This window comes from Triticum aestivum, chromosome 7A, assembly GCF_018294505.1.
Source record: "Triticum aestivum cultivar Chinese Spring chromosome 7A, IWGSC CS RefSeq v2.1, whole genome shotgun sequence".
Classification (NCBI taxonomy): domain Eukaryota; kingdom Viridiplantae; phylum Streptophyta; class Magnoliopsida; order Poales; family Poaceae; genus Triticum; species Triticum aestivum.
In genome coordinates this window covers 696275465-696280862 of record NC_057812.1, presented here as the reverse complement: position 1 = coordinate 696280862, position 5398 = coordinate 696275465, and positions in this window count along the sequence as shown.

The window sequence follows — 5398 nt, the reverse complement described above, 5'->3', positions numbered from 1 at the left end:
CATCCACCAGCCGCCTCACCAGCCCGAAGTAGCTCCCAGGTAGAGCCTCTCCAGGCCAAAGCCGAACTACGAGGCCCTTTATGGCCTGTTCGGCCACCTTGTGGAGCTCGACCATTTGCTTCAGCTGGTCGCTTAAAGGCACCAGGTGTCCGGCCTCAGCATACTGAGACCAGAACACCTTCTCCATCGAGCTCCCCTCCTCGGATCGGTAGTAGGCGGCGGCATCAGATGCACTACGGGGCAAATCTGCGAATGCTCCTGGAGAGCTCCGGACTCGGGTAAGTAACAAGTAATTCACTTTCACGTGCTTGCTTTGCATAATGAATGCCTTACCCGCCGCTATCTTCTTCATCGCTTCAATTTCTTGGAGGGCTTCCTGGGCTTCGGCCTTGGCAGACTTCGCGCTTTCGAGGGCTGCCGCAAGCTCGGACGCTTGCGTCTTTGAGTCAAGCTCCAAACTCTCGTGTTTTTTCACGAGAGCCTGGAGCTCTTTCTGCACCTCCTCCACCCGCGCCTCCTGCTTCCCTCTCTCTGTGCACTCTGCGGCCGCTCTGTTTTCGGCCTCGGACAACGCTTTCTTAAGGGTTGCCACCTCGGTCGTGGCCCCTATAATAGCACGTTGATCCTGTCATTTTTTGCAACCACATCTTCTCTATATACTTGCACAAGGTATTACTTACCTTCCTTCTCCTCGAGTTGCCTCTTGGCATGGCCGAGCTCGTTCTCGGTCCGCGCGAGGTTTTGCTTCAGCGTATCCACCTCCGCAGTCAGTGCGGTGGAGGCCAGCAGCGAAGCCTGCATACGCATATTGACTTGATTATGTTAGACTCCTGCGAATGTTATTAGATCCTGTATTCGGCTTTTCTTTCCGAACGCCGAATAGAGCATCAGGGGCTACTGTCTATGCGGTAATATTTTTACATATTCTTTACCTACCTCAAAGCATGTTAGAAGGCTCGCACAGGCTTCAGTCAGTCCGCTCTTGGCGGACTGAACCTTCTGGATCACCGCACTCATAATAGTGCGGTGCTCCTCGTCGATGGAGGCGCCTTTAAGCACCTCCAGCAAATTGTCTGGTGCCTCCGGTTGGACGGAGGTCACCAGCACGGTAGGCTTGCTCCTCTTGGAAGGAGGCTGCCTACCGAAGTCCAGAACCGTTGAAGGTTCCGGCGCGGTGTCCGGCTCAAGGCCGGACTCGGGGCCCTTAGGGGTTTTATCCCCTTTGCGCCTGGAGTCCGGGAGGTCGCCTTGCGGCGCCTCCAGGACCACCTCCTCCTGGCTTGGAACCTGTTGGGACAGCACCTCGGCGTTGTCTGTAGGGTGGGGGAAGGTAGCGGGCGGAAGTGAATTCACGTCCGACGAATCCAGGGAGCCGCTCGACGACTCGTCGAGCCCGGCCTTGGGCAGACTACATAGTCATATTCGGCGTAGGGAGGAGTTGTGCAAGGATGGAACACTATGAATTTCTCTGGTGTCCGAATACATACGATCTCGCCAGGGGCTTGGCCCTGTGCGGCCACTCCTCTTCGCCGTCGTCGGCGTTGGTGGAGTAGTCCGGAGGAAGGGTCTTCCCCTTCTTGGACCCTTCGGCCTCCCCAGTTGGGGCGGCCTTCCTTCTCTTCCCTCCTCCCGCTGGAGGGGGAGAGGTCTCTTCTTCCTCCTCCTCGTCTTCATGGGAGGAGTGCGTCTTGGAGTCGTCGGATGATGAATCCAACACAGCCTGGCGCCGGGCACTCTTTCGAGTCCCCATGGCCTTCTTCTTGGCCTTCTTCTCTGGCACCACATAGGGTGCCGGAACCAGCAGCTTCGCCAAGCAAGCGTCCGCTGGGCCTTCGGGCAAAGGAGCCGGACAGTTGATCTGTCCGGACGTCTCCTGCCAATCCTGACAAAGGTAAGGGAGCTTAGATCCCGCATGGAGTCAAACTATGAAAAACTAATACCCTGTAAAAGGTAAAAACAGCTTACCGCACGAGCGTGACACTGCGTGCTGAATCCGCGATCCTCGATAGCGGATGCGGGGGCCTCGGCGCCCTTGAAAAGCACCTTCCAGGCATCTTCATGCGTCGTGTCGAAGAGCCTGCTCAGAGTTTGGGCCGCGCCGGGTCGAAATCCCACAGGTTGAAAGCCCGTTGTTGACACGGGAGGATCCGGCGGATGAGCATAACCTGGACTATGTTGACAAGTTTGAGCTTCTTGTCCACCAGGGTTTGGACGCATGTTTGGAGTCCGGTCAGCTCTCCTTTTTTACCCCACGACAGGCCCGTCTCTTTCCAGGAGGTGAGCCGCGTAGGGGGTCCAGATCGGAACTCGGGGGCTGCGACCCATTCAGGTTGCGCGGCTCGGTGATGTAAAACCACCCCGATTGCCACCCCTTTAGGGTCTCCACGAAGGAGCCCTCGAGCCATAGGACGTTGGGCATCTTGCCCACCATGGCGCCTCCGCACTCTGCCTGGGTGCCACGCACCACCTTCGGCTTGACATTGAAAGTCTTGAACCATAGGCCGAAATAGGGGCGGATGCGGAAGAAAGCCTCGCACATGATGATAAACACCGAGATGTTGAGGACAAAGTTTGGGGCCAGATCATGGAAATCCAGGCCATAGTAGAACATGAGCCCTCGGACAAATGGGTGGAGAGGGAAGCCCAGTCCATGGAGGAAATGGGGGAGGAACACCACCCTCTCATGGGGCCTAGGGGTGGGGATGAGTTGCCCCTCTTCGGGAAGCCGGTGCGCAATGTCGTTAGACAAGTATCCGGCCTTCCTCGGTTTTTTTTATGTGTCCCTCCGTGACGGAGGAGACCATCCACTTGCCTCCCGCTCCGGACATGGCTGGAGAAGGTTGAGGTGGGGTGTGCGGACTTGGGCGCTGGAGCTCGAGTGCGCGGAAATGGATAGGCAAAGGAGGAAGAAGGCGTGCATGAAAAGGTGGATCCTTATCCCCTTATATGGGCGGACGTGACTATGCGTCCCCACCAGCCTGGTAAAACTCGCTTATCTCCCCAGCACCATAATCAATGGCGCGGTTGGGTTACCCATGCCGTATTGATGAGAATCCCGGAATAAGGGGACATGATCTCTTCTTTGACAAGACGTGCCAAGGAAACCGCCTCGCTAAACGCGCTAAGGTGGGACAGTAAAATGATTCGAATAAAGACTTGGCCATGGTGTGATGTCACGCTACGGAATACGTCAGCAGATTAGATTTGTGTAAATATTATTCTCTCTATGGCAATATGTGGAAACTTATTTTGCAGAGCCGGACACTACCTTTGTGTTCAAAATATTCTATGAAGTACTTGGAGGAGGAACCCGCCTTGCAATGCCGAAGGCAATCTGCGCGCCGGACTCGTCGTCATTGAAGACTGGTTCAGGGGCTACTGAGGGAGTCCTGGATTAGGGGGTGTCCGGATAGCCAGACTATACCTTCGGCCGGACTCCTGGACTATGAAGATACAAGATTGAAGGCTTCGTCCTGTGTCTGGAAGGGACTTTCCTTGGCGTGGAAGGCAAGCTTGGCGATACGGATATGTAGATCTCCTACCACTGTAACCGACTCTGTGTAACCCTAGCCCTCTCCGGTGTCTATATAAACCGGAGGGTTTTAGTCCGTAGGAACATACAATCATACCATAGGCTAGCTTCTAGGGTTTAGCCTCTCTGATCTCGTGGTAGATCTACTCTTATACTACCCATATCATCAATATTAATCAAGCAGGATGTAGGGTTTTGCCTCCATCAAGAGGGCCCGAACCTGGGTAAAACATTGTGTCCCCTGCCTCCTGTTACCATCCGCCTAGACGCACAGTTCGGGACCCCCTACCCGAGATCCGCCGGTTTTGACACCGACAGTGGCACACAAAGTGTTACTCCGGTAAACGGGAGTTGCATAATCTCATAGTCATAGGAACATGTATAAGTCATGAAGAAAGCAATAGCAACAAACTAAACGATCAAGTGCTAAGCTAACGGAATGGGTCAAGTCAATCACATCATTCTCCTAATGATGTGATCCCGTTAATCAAATGACAACTCATGTCTATGGTTAGGAAACATGACCATATTTGATCAACGAGCTAGTCAAGTAGAGGCATACTAGTGACACTCTGTTTGTCTATGTATTCACACATGTATTATGTTTCCGGTTAATACAATTCTAGCATGAATAATAAACATTTATCATGATATAAGGAAATAAATAATAACTTTATTATTGCCTCTAGGGCATATTTCCTTCACCTGCATCTCACCGAGTCCTCCCCGCCCCAGATCCCCATCTGAGTATCCGCATGGCTGGAGCGCATCGACGCGGCGTACGGGTTCGTCGGCTTATGTCGGCGGCGCGGGTAGCGGAGCCACGGGCACTTCCATCCCCCAGTGGCTCAGCTGCCCGAGATCGACCCGAACTCACCGGAGGCCCGCCGCGAGATGTGTCGGGTGTTGGGGAACGTAGTAATTTCAAAATTTTCTACGCACACGCAAGATCATGGTGATGCATAGCAACAAGAGGGGAGAGTGTTGTGTACGTACCCTCGTAGACCGATAGCGGAAGCGCTATGACAACGCGGTTGATGTAGTCGTACGTCTTCACGGCCCGACCGATCAAGCACCGAAACTACAGCACTTCCGAGTCTATCACACGTTCAGCTCGATGACGATCCCCGGACTCCGATCCAGCAAAGTGTCGGGGAAGAGTTCCGTCAGCACGATGGCGTGGTGACGATCTTGGTGTACTAATGTCGCAGGGCTTCGCCTAAGCACTGCTACAATATTATCGAGGATTATGGTGGAAGGGGGCACCGCACACGGCTAAGAGAACGATCACGAATATCAACTTGTGTGTCTATGGGGTGCCCCCTGCCCCCGTATATAAAGGAGCAAGGGGAGGCCGGCCGGCCCTTGTGGGCGCGCCAAGGAGGAGTAGGATTCCTACTCCTAGTTGGAGTAGGTTTCCACCTTTCCTAGTCCAACTAGGAGAGGGGGGAAAGGGGGGAAGAGGGGAAGGAAGGGAGAGAGGGGCCGCGCCCCAAACCCCTTGTCCAATTCGGACTAGGCTTGGGAGGGGCGCGCGCCACCTCCTGGTCCTTCCCACTAAGGCCCATTAAGGCCCATTGCTTCTTCCTCGTATTCCCGTACTCCCCGGTACCTCCGAAAATACCCGAATCACTCGGAACCTTTCCGATGTCCGAATATAGTCGTCCAATATATCAATCTTTACGTCTCGACCATTTCGAGACTCCTCGTCATGTCCCCGATGTCATCCGGGACTCCAAACTCCTTCGGTACATCAAAACTCATAAACTCATAATATAACTGTCATCGAAACCTTAAGCGTGCGGACCCTACGGGTTCGAGAACAATGTAGACATGACCGAGACACGTCTCCGGTCAATAACCAAT